The 21,757-nt window shown below is 47.7% G+C and overlaps 1 protein-coding gene and 1 pseudogene across 1 annotated transcript in view; both read left to right on the top strand.

The window, feature by feature from the left end:
- LOC137658684 (DNA/RNA-binding protein KIN17-like) overlaps window positions 1–21,757 on the top strand; it is a 52,817-nt gene that overhangs the window by 8,197 nt on the left and 22,863 nt on the right. The gene's annotated exons all lie outside the window — the stretch shown is intronic.
- LOC137659395 (5S ribosomal RNA) lies at window positions 8,868–8,986 on the top strand (annotated as a pseudogene).

Raw genomic sequence — 21,757 nt, 5'->3', positions numbered from 1 at the left:
ACGCTCGCCTTCCTTCTGCGCTCCTTCGCTCACCTTCGTTTGCGTTACCGCGCATGGGAGCTTCCACGTTCCCCCACGCGAAAATCTTTGAATTACCGTCGCGCGAGCTCCAGGGCGATTGCGACCACGATTCCCAATGGGGTTTTCGCAGCATGGCCAGCCTGGCGAGTTCTTCTGGACCGTATTTCCAGAACACGGCCTCACCCCGTAAACGCAGAGCATGGCACTTGCAAGAATAGGAGAAACTTAAGGGAGATCTGAGCAACACTCCTCTTTCCTGAACCTGGTTAGCCCTTCCCCGCATTCCCTGGAAGGATTTTTGGCGGGGGGGGGGGGCTTTCTGTTCAAGATTTCTCCATCGGACAAGGGGTGACTGCTTACCCCTTCCTCTGGGAGCTTACCAGGTTCTTTCCCTCCTCGGATACGGCCCGAGGTTTGGTTCAAGGAAGCTACAGGAAGATCATGGGTACTTTCCTCCTCTCGAGCTCAGGCACCTTGGCCTTTCGTCGTTAAGTATCTAACTTGCGGACAAGCTCGATGTTGTACCATCTGGACGCGCTGACTGAGGGCTTCCTTCGGGTGTCTCATCTGTGGAGGTCTACGACCTCAGACACCTTTCCATCCTTGAGAAGTCTCTGTCCAAGGACAGAGACTAAAGCGGGGTTTACACGGCCGAGCAGCTCGTCGAGCCCGGTTGTCGAACCTACTGGTAGAACGGCTCGAAGAGCTTTCAGACAGTACATCGAGCCTCAGTGTGCCTCGTGCTAAAACAACGTCAGCATGTCTCTCGACCAGGACGATTTGATAGCCATTGCTTTAGCAGTGGCACTAAGAAGGAAAACAAAAAAAGATCAAAAGAGAGAAATTTTCATATACCAGCTTGCTTGTTGCTTTAAAATTAGAGCCTGATGACTGGCGCAATTATTTGCGTATGGATGAAGACACGTACATTGATCTACCGAATCGTGTCAGCCCTTTCATTACTATGAGGAAGGCCATAACTCCACATGAAAGACTGAGTGTCCGCTATTCCTTTGTTTCTGGCTACTTTATTGGAATAGTCTTTTGATTTAACTTTCCATAAAACTGGATGAGCTCGATATGCGAGTATGAAATCAAGTACGACTTCCTTCTCATTCTTACTTTCATTAATGGCAGCAATTATGCATTTCTTTAATGATGTTTCCCCTAGCAGGTTTGAATAACAACTGAGGTTCGATGCTCGACACCCGTTCACACCGCTCGTCAAACAATGTAGCTCCGCCCACAAAAGTCAAGATGAGCCTGACTTTCATCGAGCCGCTCGACGAGCGCGCTCGACAACCAAATAGCCCGTTTACACGCTCGAACATCAATTCAAACACAGGGTTGTCGAGCCAGGCTCGACGAGCTGCTCGCCCGTGTAAACCCCGCTTTAGACAGCGGCTGTGCGGAGGAAATCGACTTCCGTTTTCACTCCTCCAAGGCGCTTTCTTCCAGACTCTGCAGGGCTCCAGCGCCCTTTTCTTTCAATCACGTTGGCCTAAGTTATCGGCTACGACAACTGGGACAAGGTGTCCAATTGCAGTTTCCTCCTGTCAGGAACAGATGGCACGGGAGACTACCCCGGGGGGGCATAGTCCTAAAAGGAGTTCACGAACTCTAGGATTGCAGATTTTTCTCTGGGAGGATGCTTAAGGTTACTCATCCGAATGACAGCTTCCCGATGCCCATTCCCGCACAATCTCTGTGATCAGCCAAGGATATCGCGCCTGCCGTCTCTGTCAGCGAATTCAGTGTCTCTAACCTCTATGCCATAGCGTCAGCAGAGTTGCCCGGTTGGGCAGAATGATCCATACCTTAGGCGAAGGTCTTCCTTAGGATCATCGACGGCTTCACCCCCGTCCTCCTCAGTCGATCCTTTCTTGTAAGAGAGGATCTGAGAGGGGATGTCCTTAGTCGACCTCTCAGCCCGGATCAAGTTTGTCGAACAAACTTCGGCCAGCGTAGACCAGCAGAATCGATCAGACTGGTAACGAGGCGACAGGACTCCTTAAACCCTGGGTCGGAAGGACGGGTACTTTCAGTTTCCATTCCTTTCATCTTCCAGGGTGCTTGTCAAATTCAGCCTAGACTGCAAGTATTCCTGCTTATGATGCAGTGTGGCTATCCCGCCGTGGCATAGCAGGTTTGTTTCCCCAGAGAACTCTCTCTGCCTTCCTCTTGGCCGCTCAGGTGCAGGCTTCCGCCTCCTCTGCTGTTTGGAGGGCTGGTCAACTCCGGTAGGCTCGGGTTCGACCTTCTTCAGCGCCGGGACAAGCTTCCGGATGCTTACCACGAGTGTGAGCTCATGGTATTTTGCTAGGAGCCTTCTCTTCCTCTGCCTCAACATCTGGAGTATTTGGCCATGATATTGAGTCAACGGCCTTACCACGTTGGAAACCCCGCTTCTCGTCCGTCCAGCGAGGTTAAGCAACGACGGTACTTGGATGGGTGACCACCTGGGGACGCCAGATTCTGTTACCACATTCTCCGAGCCTTCCTTTCGGTTGACTGTGGCAAGACTGAGGAGAGTCGCAGTACCTGTTCTCAGTCAAGCAGAGCTTTCAGCCCTACCTTGGAATGTTTCTTAGTTCTCCTTTCCGCATTGACCCATCTATAGTCTGAACGGTCGCCTCAGGATAAGGTCCATGTGGGGCGATCCAAGTTCCGGTGGCTTCAGGCAATGTTTAACCGGACTTCCTGGCCCCTATGGGACCAGCGGAACTATTAGACCTGCAATGGGTGTTGACCTATGGAGCCTCTTGATGGTAGTGGATATTCTCGTCCTTTCCCCACATTCTTGATGCTGTTCTCGGACTCGTCAAAGGAAAGGGGGGGGGGGGCATGTTCTGGTCTAGGCCTATGGTCAAGACCTGAAGGATACCTCTCCATCATTCAGGCAGGCTTAGGGGCCTTAGTCTGGCCCCTCTACAGATCCTACAGCTCCAGCCGAGTCGCCCCGTGCGCGTCGACTTCATGATTCTGGCGTATTCTAAGCAGCAGGGGACGCATTTTCACTCCTTCACATCTTGCAGTAGAGATACCGGGATGATTGAGATTCTCTCGATACCACCATCGGCTCTTTCATTCCAGGCAGGGGAATGTTCTCTCAGACTATCCGAGCAGAGCCTCGTAGAGAGAGTGTACCTGGGGTTCTTTGACCTTGGGTAACCAGCAAGTACTGGTCTGGGGGACCTGATCGCGACAGCTTGGAACCTCAAGCTTCCGCTATTCTTCCCCCCAGTCTCAGACCCCGAAACTCTGGCAAGATGCATTCCGGTGATGGTGGGACAACTTCGACGCCTGCGTCTTCCCTCCCTTTTGTCTGTGGACAATGGGTCTCAACAAGACCAGGTTGTCTGTCAACCTTTCAATGGGAGAGCTCCACTGGGACTATGCGCAGAACGGTTTCTGGACCCTCTGCTTCCCCTGACGGAACTCCCGGGAGAGCTTCTCCCACGGCGCAGACTACTCAAGCAACCACACTGCGACATCTCTCCTGAACCGGGGCGTCGCTTCGGCTTCATGCCTGGAGACACTACGCCTCCTCCTCAAGAAGAGACAACCCGCTACAGTCGCGGTACGGAGGTTGCGTCATCTGCGATAGTCATCCACAGGGGTCTCCCAGGCAAAGTGAAGAGTCTAAGGTGGTTGGTGCCGTGGGAGATATACCTCTTCCCTTGAGGCCTCTTCTCCAGCAATAACGGTCTTATTGCCTTTCGGCGGGAGGAAACTCCTTTCCTCTCTCGGCAATGAAGCCTGTCGCTCAGCCTTTCCCTGACCTTCAGGCTTAAAGGAATAACTTTTTCCTGCCCGCTGGATCTTTCCTCGCTCATGCGAAGCTACGATCGTCCCTGCCCTAGTCGGAGGAAGACCTCCAACTTGGAGCATGGCTCGGACTTTTAGTCCCTTAAGAGATCTTCTCAAGACCCTTTACGACAGGCCTCGGATTGTATTCCGCCTAGGGTCTCCTGCTCACTCTGGCCACGGCCAGTGTGTAAGCAATCTTCTTGGTCTCTTACGACTTCCCCCTTCTAAGGAAGAGGGGAAGGCAACATTCAGGCTCACTCTTGAGTTGTTGGCTAGACTCAGAATCTGGGGGTCCCGGCCCTTCGGTCCGATTCATTCAAGATTTCGAGTCTCCATTCTATATCTGATGTCCCAAGACCTTCTCTTTCTTGCCAGTAAAGGAATCGAGAGGTTAGCGCTGGGAACAGCTGCAGTTTGTCCTCAGTTGCAGCCGATTTGGGAGCACAAGGAGGACATGGGGGAGAGTCACCAGTATACCTCTTCAGCTCGGACTCAAGGACATTCATCTCGACCTGTCTCCAGACCCTCCCCCGTCACGTCGCCCTACAGCACGATGTTGGATACATCGCAACGTCCCTCGCCTTCGAGTAATACTACTCTGTGACGCAGGTGCTACAAGCTGGAGTGTGGAAGCGTCTAATGACCTTCGCAGCCTGCTTCCTGCAGGGCGTGACCCACAGGAGTCTCGATACGTTTTCTATCGCTCTGTGGTGGCTACACAACAGCTGGTCTAACCTCAGGCTCCTTTTTGGACAGGTAGCAGAAGGTTGAGGGCATTGTTATCAGGTTTTAGTCTGCATGAACGAAAGAAGTATGTCTGGCCCTTTCTTCTTTCTTCATCATCCCCTCTACGGGGAAGCAGCATCCTGGTCTCTGCATAGCTGACCTCGAACCTCTGCAGGTAAACCATGCTTCCTTGTGTTCCGAGTATTGAGTCAATACTGTCGCTTCCCCCATACCCTGACGAGGTGGTATTGGGAACGTCCTAACCCAGAGTTCCTTCTGGAACTCCAGGTCAACTGCCTAGGACGGGTCACACTTCTTCCTTCACACACAAGCTTACGTAGGCCGCATGGTTCCTTGCGAAGCAAGGAACTTGTGAGGTGCAGGGACTCCTTTTATCGAGTGCTACTCACTCGGATTCTGAGTCCCCGGGTAAAGCCAAAGCCAGTATGGCTTGGGACTTTCCACCCTACCTAAGGGGTAAGTCACCCTGTGTAAATAGCGTGGTTTGTATTTCGGTTACTGAACAAATGACAAATTCGAAGATAATTTGTATTTTTCCTAACCATACAAACCTTAGCTATTTACACACATTTGCCCGCCAACCCTGTCCCCCAAGACAAGTCCTACCTCTAAGTGAAAGTGAGCATTCATCTGTGTGTGAGGGAGGGGAGGGGTAGCTAGCTACCACTCCCCTACCCCCCCGCTAACTAGCGCGGGGGTAATACACCCTCGTTAAATTCTAATGGCTCGCCATTTCAGCTGTGCTAAAAGGTAAACCCTGTGTAAATAGCTAAGGTTTGTATGGTTAGGAAAAATACAAATTATCTTCGAATTTGTCATGTTTCCTTTTCAGAGTTGTGTGTGTAGTGTACGATATCTCCGTGGAGTCCTCGGCAGTTAGGCCACCACGGCGTAATTTTATGCGTTGCGATCGAGTTTGACTTCGGTCTTTCTCTCTCTCTCTCTCTCTCTCTCTCTCTCTCTCTCTCTCTCTCTCTCTCTCTTGAGGTCGTTCACCCTTTTACTACGTTTTACTACGCCCTTGTAGCTTCCTTCCCATGTGGGGGGGTTGCTACGCCGTACGTTTTGTCTCAATTAGTTTATGATTCTAATTGTAGTTGTTAATTTTTCAGCTTGTAGAACGATTCGTTTCGGGGTTTTCGTTCTTTCTTTAGTGTTCATTCATTTTTAAATTACATAATTACATAGTTTCATAATTTTAATTGTTATAATTCTGTTTTGGTTACAGCTCTCCTTCCGTGAGTGTAAGTGGTTGTGAGGGCACGGGCAACTGCAGGAGCCCCTCTTCGGAGGATTGCTCCTTTTAGGTCACTGGCTGACCAGTCTCTTCTACGAAGTGTTTCTCTTTCGTTCGCGAGAGTACACTCATAGAGACTCCTCTTCGGAGGATTTTTCTGCTGCTGTTGCTGTTGTCCTCCTTCGCCATAAGGCTCACCGTCCGCCTCGTCGTAAGGGCCTCTCATCTCCTTATAAGGGTGCTAAGAGGCGCCTTTTTGAATCTACGTTTGCAGCCTACAACTCCTTCATCCGCCCTGGTGCAGATGGACAGCAGTCTGACCTCGTCTTCCGACGGGCAACGGTCTTCCCGACGGACAACGGTGGCGGACAGGCAACGGTCTTCCGGCCTGCTCCTGCTCAGTGTTAGCGCACAGGCGCTCTCCTGCTCATCAGCCCTTCCTGATCGCAAACGCTCTCCTGTTCGCCAACGCTCTCCTGTTCGTCAGCGCTCTCATGATGATCATCTCTGCTGTTCCTGTTGGTTCCTGTTACGCGCCCTGTGCGCCCACGTTCGCCCTCGCGATCTAGAACTTCGGTTCAGGTCTGGGTCAAGGACTCTTCTTCTATGCGCAGGCTTCCACGCTTTGCCTTCTGCTCGTCAGCGATCATCAGCTCGCCAGCGACCTTAGACGGCTAGCGATCTCCTACGCGTCAACGATCCCCATCGATCTGCCACGCGTGTCAGTTCCCCTGGCCACCATCAGTAGCGATCTAGCGCTCGACTGCTGTGGACCACGATCTCCGGTAGCTGAGTCTTGCCGTAGATCTTCCTCCTGCTCGCCAGCGCTCACCTTTTCTTCTGTCCTTCTGTGCGCCAGCTTTCTTCAATCGCCAGCGCACATCTGCGCGCCCTTCTTTGCCGCGCACCAATGGGCGCCAGCGGGTTTCTGACCGTCTAGGATCGCCTGATTAACAGCTGGCTTCAGCGCTCACCTTCCTGATGCACCTGCGCACCTTCTGTTAGCGCGATGCGGGCTAACCATCACTAATCTCTCTCACGTTGGCAATCGCCTATGCACCCGCTCGATTCTTCATCTGCTCGCTAGCGTTTTGTTAACGCACCACCGCTCGCCAACGCGCCATCGCTTGCCGACGCGCCAACGCTCCGTCACTCTCCTGCGGGCTATCGCCTTGCCCAAACGCGCCATCGGTCTCCCGACCGCCTGTGCTCACCCGCGCGCCCACGTGCCTGCTCGGCCACAACCCCACGTTCCTGTGCGACCGCACCCCCGCGTGCCTGCACGTTTACGCTCATGCGCGACCGCCTATGGGTTATCACTCGCCGACCACCAGCTCTCGCCCTTCCTTCCACGCTCGCCCTCCTTCTGCGCTCCTTTGCTCACCTTCGTTTGCGTTCCTGCGTGACCGTGCATGGGCGCTTCCACGTTCGCCCACGCGCAAATCATTGATTTACCATCGCGCGAGCTCCAGGGCGATTGCGACCACGATTCCCATTGGGGTTTTCGCAGCATGGCCAGCCTGGCGAGTTCTTCTGGAGCGTATTTCCAGAACACGGCCTCACCCTGTAAACGCAGAGCATGGCACCTGCAAGAATAGGAAGAATCTTCAGGGAGGTCTGAGCAACACTCCTCTTTCCAAAACCTGGGTTAGCCCTTCCCCGTCATTCCCTGGAAGGATTTTTGGCGGGGGGCTTTCCGTTCGAGATTTCTCCATCGGCCAAGGGGTGACTGCTTACCCCTTCCTCTTCTCCACCTCGTGTAGGGGGCTTACCAGGTCCTTTCCCTCCTCGGTTATGGCCCGAGGTTTGGTTCAAGGAAGCTACAGGAAGGTCATGGGTACTTACCTCCTCTCGGGCTCAGGCACCTTGGCGTTTCGTCGTTAAGTATCTAACTTGCGGGCAAGCTCGATGTTGGACCACCTGGACGCGTTGACGGAGGGCTTCCTTTCGGGTGTCTCATCCGTGGATGTCGACAACCTCAGACACCCTTCCATCCTTGAGAAGAGTTTGTTTGTGCCCAAGGACAGAGACTTAGACAGCGGCTGTGCGGAGGAAGTCGACTTCCGTTTTCAATCCTCCAAGGCGCTTTCTTCCAGACTCTGCAGGGCTCCAGTGCCTTTTTCTTTCAACCACGTCGGCCTAAGTTATCGGCTACGACAACTGAGACAAGGTGTCCAATTGCAGTTTCCTCCTGTCAGGAACAGATGGCACGGGAGGCTCCCCCCGGGAGGTGGGGGGGGTGGGGGCATAGTCCTAAAGGGAGCGGCAGAGTTCACGAACTCTAGGATTGGCACCCCCCCCTTGCAGGTTTCACGTTGGGAGGATGCTTAAGGTTACTCATCCGGATGACAGCTTCCCGATGCCCATTCCCGCACAATCTCTGTGATCAGCCAAGGATATCGCGCCTGCCGTCTCTGTCAGCGAATTCAGTGTCTCTGAACCTTTATGCCATAGGGTCGGCAAGAATTGCCCGTTTGGGCAAAATGATCCATACCTTAGGAGAAGGTCCTCCATAGGATCATCGACGGCTTCACCCCCGGCTTCTTCAGTCGATCCTTTCTTGTAAGGAAGTATCTGAGACGGGAGTTCCGTAGTCGACCTCTCAGCCCTGATCAAGTTTGTCGAACAAACTTCGTCCAGCGTAGAACAGCAGAATCGATCAGACTGGTAACGAGGCGACAGGACTCCTTAAACCCTGGATCGGAAGGACGGGTAATTTCAGTTTCAATTCCATCCATCTTCCAGGGAGCTCGTGGAATTCAGCGTAGACTGCAGGTATTCCTGCTTATGATGCAGTGTGGCGATCCCGTCGTGGCAACGCAGGTTTTTTTCCCCAGAGAACTCTCCCTGCTTTCCTCATGGCCGCTCAGGTGTAGGCTTCCGCCTCCTTCGCTTTTTGGAGGGCTGGTCAACTCCGGTAGGCTCGGGTTCGACCTTTGTCAGCGCCGGGACAAGCTTCCGGATGCTTACCATGAGTGTGGGTTCATGGTATTTTGCTAGGAGCCTTCTCTTCTTCTGCCTCAACATCTGGAGTATCTGGCCATGATATTGAGTCATCAGCCTTATCACGTTGGAAACCCCGCTTCTCGTCCGTCCAGCGAGGTTAAGCAACGTCGGTTCTGGTCAGTACTTGGATGGGTGACCACCTGGGGACGCCAGATTCTGTTGCCACCTCCTCCGAGCCTTCCCTTCAGTTGACTGTGGCAAGGCTGAGGAGAGTCGCAGTACCTGTTCTCAGTCAAGCAGAGCTTTCAGCCCTACCTTGGAATGTTTCCTAGTTCTCCTTTCCTCATTGACCCGTCTATAGTTCCGAACGGTCGCCTCAGGATAAGTTCCATGTGGGGCGGTCTAAGTTCCGGTGGTTTCAGGCAACGATTAACCGGACTTCCTGGCCCCTATGGGACCAGCGGAACTATTAGACCTGCAATGGGTGTTGACCTATGGAACCTCTTGATGGGAGTGGATATTCTCGTCCTTTCCCCACATTCTTGATGCTGTTCTCGGACTCGTCAAGGAAAAGGGGGGGTGGGGGTGGGGGGGACATGTTCCGGTCCAGGCCTATGGTCAGGACCTGAAGGATACCTCTCCATCATTCAGGCAGGCTTAGGGGCCTTAGTCTGGCCCCTCTACAGATCCTACAGCTCCTGCCGAGTCGCTCCGTGCGCGTCGCCTTCATGATTCTGGCGTGTTCTAACCAGCAGGGGACGCATTTTCACACCTTCACATCTTGCAATAGAGATACCGAGATGATTGAGATACTCTCAATACCACCATCGGCTCTCTCATTCCAGTCAGAGGAATGTTCTCTCCGACTATCCGAGCAGAGCCTCGTAGAGAGAGTGTACCTGGGGGTCTTTGGCCTTGAGTAACCAGCATGTCCTGGTCTGGGGGACCTGATCGCGACAGCTTGGAACCTCAAGCTTCCGCTGTTCTTCCCCCCAGTCTCAGACCCCGAGACTCTGGCAAGATGCATTCCGGTGATGGTGGGACAACTTCGACGCCTGCGTCTTCCCTCCTTTTTGTCTGTGGAGAATGCATCTCAACAAGACCAGGTTGTCTGTCAACCTTTCAATGGGAGAGCTCCACTGGGACTATGCGCAGAACGGTTTCTGGACCCGCTGCTTCCCCTGACGGAACTCCCGGGAGAGCTTCTCCCACGGCACAGACTACTCAAACAACCACACTGCAACATCTTTCACGAACCGGGGCGTCGCTTCGGCTTCATGCCCGGAGACACTACGCCTCCTCCTCAAGAAGAGACAACCCGCTACAGTCGCGGGACGGAGGTTGCGTCATCTGCGATAGTCATCCACAGGGGTCTTCCAGGTGAAGTGAAGAGTCTTCGGTGGTTGGTGCCTTGGGAGGTATACCTCTTCCCTTGAGGCCTCTTCTCCAGCAATAACGGTCTTATTGCCTTTCGGCGGGAGGAAACTCCGTTCCGCTCTCGGCAATGAAGCCTGTCGCTCAGCCTTTCCCTGACCTTCAGGCTTAAAGGAATAACTTTTTCCTGCCCGCTGGATCTTTCCTCGCTCATGCGTAGCTACAATCGTCCCTGCCCTAGTCGGAGTGAGACCTCCAACTTGGAGCATGGCTCGGACTTTTTAGTCCCTTAAGAGATCTTCTCAAGACCCTTTACGACAGGCCTCGGATTGTATTCCGTCTTGGGTCTCCTGCTCACTCTGGCCGCGGCCAGTGTGTAAGCAATCTTCTTGGTCTCGTACGACTCCGCCCTTTCTAAGGAAGAGGGGAAGGCAACATTCAGGTTCGCTCCTGAGTTGTTGGCTAGACTCAGAATCTTGGGGTCCCGGCCCTTCGGTCCAATTCCTTCAAGATTTCGAGTCTCCATTCTGTATCTGATATCCCAAAACCTTCTCTTTCTTTCCAGTAAAGGAATCGAGAGGTTAGCTTTGGGAACAGCTGCAGTTTGTCCTCAGTTGCAGCCGATTTGGGAGCACAAGGAGGACACGGGGGAGAGTCACCAGTATACCTCTTCAGCTCGGACTCAAGGACATTCATCTCGACCTGTCTCCAGACCCTCCCCCGTCATGTCGCCCTACAGCACGATGTTGGATACATCGCAACTTTCCTCGCCTTCGAGTAATACTACTCTGTGACGCAGGTGCTACAAGCTGGAGTCTGGAAGCGTCTAATGACCTTCGCAGCCCGCTTCCTGCAGGGCGTGACCCACAGCAGTTTCGATACGTTTTCTATCGCTCTGTGGTGGCTACACAACAGCTGGTCTAACCTCAGGCTCCTTTTTGGACAGGTAGCAGAAGGTTGAGGGCATTGTTATCAGGTTTTAGTCTGCATGAACGAAAGAGGTATGTCTGGCCCTTATTTCTTTCTTCATCATCCCCTCTACGGGGAAGCAGCATCCTGGTCTCTGCATAGGTGACCTCGAACCTCTACAGGTAAACCATGCTTCCTTGTGTTCCGAGTATTGAGTCAATACTGTCGCGTCCCCCATACCCGGACGAGGTGGTATTGGGAACGTCTTAACTCAGAGTTCCTTCTGGAACTCCAGGTCAACTGCCTAGGACGGGTCACACTTCTTCCTTCACACACAAGCTTATGTAGGCCATACGGTTCCTTGCGGAGCAAGGAACTTGTGAGGTGCAGGGACTCCTTTTCTCGAGTGCGACTCACTCGGATTCTGAGTCCCCGGGTAAAGCCAAAGCCAGTATGGCTTGGGACTTTCCACCCTACCTAAGGGGTAAGCCACCCAATGTAAATAGCGTGGTTTGTATTTTGGCTACGGAACAAATGACAAATTCGAAGATGATTTGTATTTTTCCTAACCATACAAACCTTAGCTATTTACACATTCGCCCGCCAGTCCTGTCCCCCAAGACAAGTCCTACCTCTAAGTGAAAGTGAGCATTCACCTGTGTATGAGGGGGGGGGGGGAGGGGTAGCTAGCTACCACTCCCTCCCCCCCGCTAACTAGCGCGGGGGTAATACACCCTCGTTAAATTCTAATGGCTCGCCATTTCAGCTGCGCTAAAAGGTAAACCCAATGTAAATAGCTAAGGTTTGTATGGTTAGGAAAAATACAAATTATATTCGAATTTGTTATATTTTTACAGTTTTTTATGCTGCCTCTCTCATTCTCCCATCGATGTCGGCTGGAGAAGGAAGTACGCAGTCCTAAATTTGTGCCTGTTTTTTCGGTGTTACATGATTTGTTTTATTTTTCCTCAATTAGTGTTGCCGTACTTCTTTGTTCTGCCAGGGTAGCTGATGTAGAAAAGTAGTACTGTCGGCTCTCATCTATCGCAGGTTCTTTCCTTGAGATTTTGTATTTTCGCGGCCAAGAACAATGCAATACCTATTAAGTGAAAACTTTCATAAAAATCTCCATAAAATTCAAGCTTGGCAATGATTTCAAATACACCGCACTCCTTTACACTGGGAGCGCTGCGTCACTACCTATCTCTACACAACCAGCTGGTCCTTGCTCTCTCTGTACACTGTACTGTATATCCATTTACTCTGGTAAAAAATTACAGCTACTGTATACAGTATTTGAAATAAACCGGATTTTGATTAAAATCATAAATTTTAAGTAATTTGTATTTTTCTTAACAGTACTTACCTCGAACTACTCTCTTAGGAGTATATGGGATCTCCTCCCAACCGACCAGAGTTTTGCGTAGTTTACCCTAGTCCCGTTTTCTATGAGGGGTAACCTCAGGTGGAGTGATACGCGCCCTGAGGCTAACCCCGGGTCAGAGAGCTTGCTTGCTCAGGTCTCGATCTCCAGTAAGTTCTTTGGTCGCGTCGCGATAACATCTCGACGCTCTCTCCTTACCCAGTGCGACCCTTTGCGTCTTACGCGGTCCCCACGTAGGCCCATTGTGTTCATTCTATACCCCTTTCCTACCCTTCTCCTCTGTGTTCGTCGCTTATGATTAAACTGGTGTTTAATTTAACTGTATCCAATGATGCATATAATATTCACATTTTAGTATCGTATAATCAAAAGTATAGCTAATTATAATCTCATGCATTGTTTACATTGAAATCAGCTAATCAACTCTCCATAGTCCGTCGTCAACCTCAATATTTGGATCAGATAACTCCCTTATTATTAAGGTATGCTTCCGTAGGATATTTCATATTTACTAAAAGAAACAATTATTACTTGATCTATCATTTTCCATTTAGTATCCTAATTTCAATAGTTTTATTTGGAATACTTCTCTCATATTTTATTTACTTGTACTGTGAGTTGAATCACATAAAGTTAACCGGAGTTTCATTCATGTTGCCAGTGCACGATATTTTATAGAGTCTAGCTCTGTGGTGCTTGATTCCAAAGCTTAGGTAAATTATTTATTACGGCTCCATCAGTGAGTATTCAGTAGAGACTTTGCAAAGAAACAAAGATTTCATTTATTAGAGAGAGAGAGAGAGAGAGAGAGAGAGAGAGAGAGAGAGAGAGAGAGAGAGAGAGAGAGAGAGAGAGAGAGAGAGGGTGTGTGTGTGTGTGTAGGTGTAGTGCTATGCAATGTTTTATCGTGATAAATAGTTATTGTTCTGTGACTAGAATACAAACTGACGCTATTTATTAGGGGTATTATTTTCGGTGAAGCTGAAAGGACAAGCCATTAATATTTTAGTGAGGGTTAACTACCCATTCTGCTATTTAGCGGGGGTAGCTTGCTACCGCTCCCGCTCACACACCTGAGATTTAGCTCTTTGCTTTTGGCTTAGATGGTGAACGGTCGTTGCTGTTCTTCATCCTCATCAAGTTATTTTGGACTGCCATTAATTGCTTTTTTGTATTTGCCTTCTCTTTTTTAGTGTGCTTGGGTTGACTTCTGCCGACTATGCGTACCTGCCCTGGACTTGAAGGCTGGTTCTGCAGTACCTTCATGTCGGCCATGGACACTGATCGTCACATCCTTTGTCCCGCCTGCAGAGGTCAACAGTGTGATGGGGAAAACAAGTGGTGAGTGTTGGGAGTGGTCTGCCTCCCAGTGGGAAAGGTTTTGGGCACCAGCAGAAGTCAAAAGCAGGATATTTCTCCTTCGAAGATTTCTTAGATAGGGCAAAAACCCAAGGCTGCTTCTTCCGCTTCCAGACCTTCCTCCCAAGGTCCTACTCGATCGGCCTTTTCCGAGAGACCGTCCAGTAGTAGCGTAGACCCTTTAATTATTAGTCATCCCAAGTCCTCGAGAGATAGTGATGCTTCCCCTAGCGAAGCAGCCCCACCTCTCCCTCCTGGTGAGGCCTTGTGTCTTTCTCCTTTTGTCGTCCTTGTGGCTTCCGGGTCCGCACTCCAAGGATTCTTTGCTGCAGCTCATCATCTGTGGCACTAGTGAGCTGTCTTTGTTGTACGTCGACATAGTGGTGTCTGAGGCGTCTTCTGCCCCTTCCTCTTCAGACTTCAGCTGTAACTGCTGATTGCACGTCCCCTGTTCCTCATCATCCTTCGAGGGGGAAGCAAAGTGGTCCATCTCTCATGCGAGCATTTCTCCTTGGAGGAGGAGTTCACTTTTAGAGACTCCTCTGTGGAGGACTGCTACTTCTAAAGGTCAGCTTTCTGATCCACCGGCCCCCAAAGGGCGTCATCGATCTTGCAGAGCTCGCTCTCTGCTTCGCCTTAGAGGTCGCCCTTCGCCATCGGTGAAAAGGCACCTCATCTTCGCAGCCTTCGCTCTTATATCACAGGCTGTACTGATTAACTGGTTTATCGTTTGGTATCGGTCTTATTCGGCCAACCCCCACTAGATTGGTGACAGTTGGAGGGAGGACAGGCTCCTCCCCTTCATTGCAAGAACTCGCAAATAGTAGCACGTCTCGACATCACCTCGAGATGTGTTTATTGCTATCCAATCTCTCCCTCCGCTGGACGAACTGCGGATGGTGGGTGGCAGATAGGAGCTTCTGTAAAGAGGCCTATCTTCTAGTCTCCCCTCTAGATCTGATGCTCTCTTCAATGCATCTAAAGGGGGGGGGGGGGGGTGGGAGGGCGGCGCATATGCCCCACCATTCCATCCTCGTCTGTTGGCCCAGTTCAGGAAGGTACCAGCATTCACCTCTCTTAGAGAACCATCTAGCTGTAGGAAGCCTCAGATGGACAGAGGACAGCAAGGTGCCCCCACCCGCTCGCGTACCAATGTGCTTGCAGGTAATCTGAACAGGACTACTCAGATAGGGGGTGCCTAGTGTCTTTGAATCATCTTATTTCCAACAAAGTCTTAACTTTGTGAGGTCCCCTCGACTGTGGTCATGCTCGCAACGGCCCTGAACTTCAGGCTCCCGCTCAACCGTTCCCCAGTCCCTGAACACCAGGCCCTTGATCAAGATGTATTGCAAGATCGGTGGGGCACCTTAGAGGTGTACGCTTTTTCCACCATTCGGTGTGGTGAGAAAGTCCTCAGTCAAGTCAGGATAAGCAAGGTCTTATCAATGACTCAATAGCTTCGATATGGCATCATGCAGAATGGTTCCCGACGGAGTTCCGGGGAATCTTCCTCCACGACACGATCTTCCAAGCAGCCACATGCTAACACTTTCCAAAGTCGTAGCTTTGCTTCGACTTCACGCCTGGGATGGTCCTATACCTCCTCTCTCAGTGAGGCCATTCGCATCAAGTTGCAGAAAAGATGTCTAGGCACCTTGTAGCGGGATGTAAACAAACACAAACCCCCACACCCTTGATCACTCTTACTTCCAAAATATCCCACAACACAAACTTTCCCCTTACTTTACTTTGAACTGGACTCTTAGACAGAAGGAAAATGAAAACAAAACATAACCTTAACACTATATTCTTAAAAGTAAACGCAATCATAAACCAAAAATAAACACACTTATCACTAATCATAAACAATATTAAATATAAAACCGTAATACCATTCAAATAAAAAAACCCTAACAACTTAAAATTACCACACCCCAAAAACCAATATTTGTTTATGTGTGGAACTCTTTATCCACCCTAGGGCCAACAATCCTTTTCGGCCAAAGCCACAACTCCCTGGCAGACGCAACACTGGCACAATCTGCTATAACTGCCTCACTTAATTTGGCAGTCTATATCATCATCATCATCATCATCATCATCATCATCATCATCATCATCATCATCATCATCCTCATCAATAACAGCAATCGAAATCGTAATTGTAATAAACAGGCCAGGTCGTCAACAGTTGATCAATCCACTAGAGCATTCTAAACACAAGTTCCTTAAGTAAGCCAGGTGATCAATAGTCAAATTCAAATAAATCTTCTCCCCAAAGGAGGAATCACGGCCTGCCAGAATAAAAAAAGAAAAACACTTATGAACACTCCTAACTAACTTAACTATCGCACTATAATCAAAGATAAACAATAAACTTTCTATCATTCACGAACGCGCCTAACAAAAAATGAATAAAAACAGTACTTACTCCGATACAAGAAAAATCACTAAATAGCCGGCTTTCGAAGAACAAAAAAATAACAACCGACTCCTTCTACAGTCGGAGATCCAATGCTTTTGCCCAAGACATTCATCACCGCCCTATCCTAGCTAAAAAATGTAAACAAACAACCTCAAATATACCGACAGTCTTTCCAACAACAACCATTCGCTAATTACTCTTGTCTTCGGCGCGCACCGCGGACACACAAACACACGCACACACATACTCTCTCGCGCACGCGCGATCTAACAAACTAAAGCAAATGAAATTCTCTCTCTCTGACAAAACTAAAGCAAATCTCTCTCTCTCTCTCTCTCTCTCTCTCTCTCTCTCTCATTAATGACAAAGCTAAAGCAAATAAAATGTCTCGATTTAACAATACTAAAACAACTTCCACTCTCTCTCTCTCTCTCTCTCTCTCTCTCTCTCTCTCTCTCTCTCTCTCTCTCTCGATTTGGCAAAAAAAAATAGATTAAAATAAAATTAATCCTCCACATTCCTCCCCCCTTACTTTGCCAAATCCTCACACAACACTTACCTATTTTCTCATTACCCAGTCGCAATCAGGAACAGGGCCTCGGCTTCGAGTAACTGGGCCTTCATATACCTGCAATCTCTCATTCACTTCTTCCATGTCGTTTTCATTCAACGTACTATTACGATTCCCGTCTATGCTCTGCTCGTCTAAGATATCATGCACTATTTCATCTACCTCAATTTCATCTGGCCCAAAAATCCCACTAATTTCTGTCAACAATTCATCCATTACATCTAAACCATTTTCTACTTTAACAAAAGAATCATTCATACTGCTTATCATTCTCCTATCTTTCATTCTCGTGTTCGTCATACGTTCTCTTGCCTCATCTAACGAAAAACAACACACACTATAAGTATCATTCATACTCATCCAAGTTTCATCTGTATTAATACATTTATCTTCCATACTCACCTGTACATTTACACCCTTGTCCTGCTTATTCTGATTCCCGCCAACAACTATAAAATTTTCCTGTCTTTTATCCCCAGTAAAATTCTCAGACTTCTTTTTCCTTCCATACTCTACTAACACCAATTGCTTATCTTCTAAACCTAATGTCTCACACATACTCGGTTCATACTTGTTCGTTTTCAGCCATTTATTCATACTATTCTCCTGAATATATCTTGGTACCTCCTTCCATTTTCGCAACTGATTGTGGTGTGCCCTAACCTTTTCCACACTACCATCCACACTTACTTTACCTAAAACATAACTCAATCCACTAGAACCAACATCTAACACCTCATATGGATCTTCAAACTTATCACGTACCTTATTGACATTCATTCTTCCTTTTTCAATTACTTCTTTTAACACTTTCTCTCCCACTTTGTAGCTTTCAAACCTCTCATTTGCTTTCTTCCAAACATCTCTATCATTCTCGGACACACTCAATCTCGGTCTTACTATCTTTTCAAAATTCAACACAAACTTACACGGAGACATACCAGTACTCTTGTGCACCGTCGCATTATACGCCCACAACGCACGCCCAACATATAAATCCTAATCATTATCACATGTACTCATCATCCGCAAAATTTCTGTCAAGGTTCTTACAGTCCTTTCAGCCAAACCATTCGCACTTGGCATATACGGAGTCGAATACACATGTTCAATGCCCCATTCTCTCAACATCTGCTCAAACTCCCACCCAACAAACTCCGGACCATTGTCACTTAACATTTTTGCAGGCTTACACACACTCATCGGCAACATCACTTGACTTACCATTCTCGCTACAGTCTCACTTTTATTCTTGATGGGTACTGCATACGCAAACTTGCTCGTATGATCGACCATGATAATCATTCCCACATGTCTCCTCGCAGTCACAGGCAACGAAACACAATCAATCACAAACATCTCAAATGGCTCTTTCATACGTAATCTCAGAACAGGCGGACTTGCATGCATGCTCTGATACTTTCCCTTCTGATAATCCTCACAAGTAGTCGCTACATCCCTACAAATTTGACTCAACCCAGGCGTAAACAACCTCTCTCGCATGCATTCCCACAATTTATTCTTCCCCATATGCCCATACCTGTCATGCACTACCATACAGATACTTACAGCTGCATGCATTGGAAATACAGGAACATATATATCTTCATCCATCTCCCTATGCAAAAAATACACAATATTCTTACAAACAATAAATCTTTTAACAAATTTCTTATACGCTTCCAAATCACATGGCCATTCTTCCACCCTAATACCATTTAAAATACATTCACGTAACCTATTTATTTCGAAACATTCACTTTGCATTTCTTCCACCTCTTCTTTGCTTAACAAATCTTCTTCACTCTTTGCAATATCAATCATGCCAACAAAATTCGCCATAAATACACTATTATCTTCTATCACAACTACTTCACATCCATTGTTCAGAAGCAAACTACTACCAATATCAACTGATAAATCATGCAATCTTAAAAAGTCAATTCCTATAAAAAAACAACTAGGCATCTCATTCTCTCCCATTACAATAAAATTATGTTCCACCTCCATACTTCCCAGTTTTACTTTCAAACGCACTTCTTCCCAAACTAGCAAACTTCCTTTACCTATCCCATGAATTCTCACACTCGTACATTGCCGTTTCACTTCCCAATTGTACCGCTCTATTTCTTTGATAACAGACATATTCACTAATGACACTTGCGCACCTGTATCAATTAAACTACAGTATTCATTCTCATTTATACCCACATACGTCATCATTCTTCCTTTTACACCATGCATACAAATGTTTACTCTCTTATCAATAGGGTCATCCTTATCACACCCATGGTCATCTTCGCTATCTTCTATGCTCATACCACTCTGATTCAAATCACTCGGACAATCCTCCTTCTTACTCAACAACTTGCAACATCTTTCATTACATTGTAACCTCAATATATACTCCCTTTCAATCTCTTTATTTGCTCGGTACTGCATCGGACGATTCCACCCAAAATACAAATAAACAGTGACACCATATAACATACTTACTACCAACAATACTTTTGATAACAATTCACCCTCAAGCATACTATCCTCCTCCTTATATGCCATTTCTTTCGATACTTCATTCCTAACACTCATTCTAAGCTCATCTATACTAGCAGGTATATCCCTATTCAAACCCTTCAATTTAACCTTATTTAACCCACACAAAATACATTTATACACCATGTCATCCCCTTCAAAACTTTGTACCACCATTAAATCTTCTGGCAACCTTTCAAAATTACTATCATTCTCGCTACTCTCTTCTATCTTACCAAGCATTCTTGACATCGCATCTGCTATCACGTTCTTACTCCCAGGTACATATTCTAGCTTAAAGTCAAATTCATTCAAATCCTCTATTGTCCTCGCAACTCTAGCATTCACAGACTCTTTCCTAATCATGTACACTAGGGGCTGATGGTCAGTACGCACAATAAATTTCACACCATACAAAAATACCTTCAACGCTTTCACGCAAAACCTTATCGCAGCCAACTCCCTTTCAATCGTGGAATACTTTCGCTCAGCCTTATTAAATGCTTTACTTACATACGCTATCACTCTCAACTGTTCATCTCCGTTTATTCTTTGCATTTGAACCAAGTAACCACCCATACTAATCCCACTAGTATCCGTATATAACTCTAGCATACTCGCATGTTCACTATAATCGGGAAAAGCCAAAGTGACGTCTCTCGCAGCCTCTTCTTTCAAGTTTTCAAATGCTTCAATCATATGCTCATCCCATTTCAGTCTCGTACTATTTCTCTTACCTGTCCACTCATTCAAAGGCTTCCCTATTCCCGAACAATCTCTGACAAACTTCCGACCAAATTCAATTAACCCAAGAAAACCTCTCAACTCACGCACCGTATGAGGACGTGGAAACTCTCTCACCTTATTCACAAACTTTTCACTCTTCCTTATACCCGAATCACTCACCACATGCCCAAGAAATTCCACCTCCCCGGCCAACCATGTACACTTTTCAAGCTTAACTTTCACCCCAACTTCTATCAACCGTTCTAATACTGCTTCAAGCAACTGCATGTGTTCCTCAACCGTCTCACTAGCAATCAAAATATCATCAATAAAAACAGTCACCTTCTGTCTATCAAACCCAGCCAAAACTACATTCATCGCCCTCTGGAAGGCAGCAGGCGCATTAGCAAGGCCAAAACTTAATCTCTTAAACTGATAATGACAATTACTGCTCGAAAATGCTGTAATGGGCCTGCTCCCCTCTGCCAGAGGCATCTGGTAATAGCCCCTAACTAAATCTAACTTTGTAAAAACTTTCATACCATGCATCTTATACACACAGTCAGACACTACATTCATTGGGAAACGTTCTTTAACAGTTACTTCATTCACCTTCCTATAATCAATACACATACGTAAACTTCCATCCGGCTTTCTAACAGGTACAATAGGGCTATTCCAGGCACTTTCACTCCTTTCTATTACACCCATTTGCTCTAACTCCTGGCACTGCTCTTCTATTTCTCTGGCAATAGGTGGAGAAAAATGTCGGGGACGCTGATATATGGGGGTATCATTACTAAGAACTATCTTAAATTCAGGCAGCTTTGATCCCCCACAATCCTCGTCATCGCGACTCAAAACTCTCCGTCTATCCCATAACATCCTATACAATTGTTCCCTTTCTCCCTCACTTATATTCTCATCTACATTAATTCTTTCTTTCAAACTTTCATAGTCCCAATCGTCATCCTGCTTTATCTTACCCGTCATAACACGTCTCAATTTAACATACCTTCCATCCTCTACATTGACCAACGTATACATACATTCCATGCAATCACCCTCACATATTCCCCGTATTCTCTTCCTCCTTACAGTCGGCAACAAGCTCACATACACCTTCGGCTCCTGCAAATTCAAAATACCATCATACACAAGCACACTTGCTTTCACCAAATTACTTGCTTCCGAACCTTCCCCTACATATTCACAATTGTCACTATTGGCAATTCCCAGACTTGGCCATGCAACTTTTACACTAATAACCTCACCTTTCTTACCCGATAACTTTACACTTTCCTTTGCTACCAACGGCACTCCCTTCCACACCTTCGTACTCACTCTGCCGTCTTCCTTTAAATAAAATTCCCCACAAATATTACCTTTAACCTTTATTTCTATCATATTCACTCTTGGATGTACAATCATACCACATTTTTTCAGAAATTTATACCCAAGCAGTACGTCATATTTCTCATTCGCTCCCTCGACCACGTAAAAATCATTATCTTCCATCATCAGCCCCCCAATCATAACATTTTCCCGTAACTTTCCTTGCACAGGCATACGCAAATTACCAATACCTTTTACTTCACCCTTACATCCCTTAAATTCACAAACCTCTTTTACCTTATCATATGCATTCCTAAACATTAAATTGACACCACAACCAGTATCAATCAAACCAACCAACTCTACACCATTAAAAATCAT

The sequence above is a fragment of the Palaemon carinicauda genome, chromosome 19, assembly GCF_036898095.1.
Source record: "Palaemon carinicauda isolate YSFRI2023 chromosome 19, ASM3689809v2, whole genome shotgun sequence".
Taxonomy (NCBI): Eukaryota; Metazoa; Arthropoda; class Malacostraca; order Decapoda; family Palaemonidae; genus Palaemon; species Palaemon carinicauda.
This window is presented reverse-complemented; position numbering and strand designations above follow the sequence as displayed.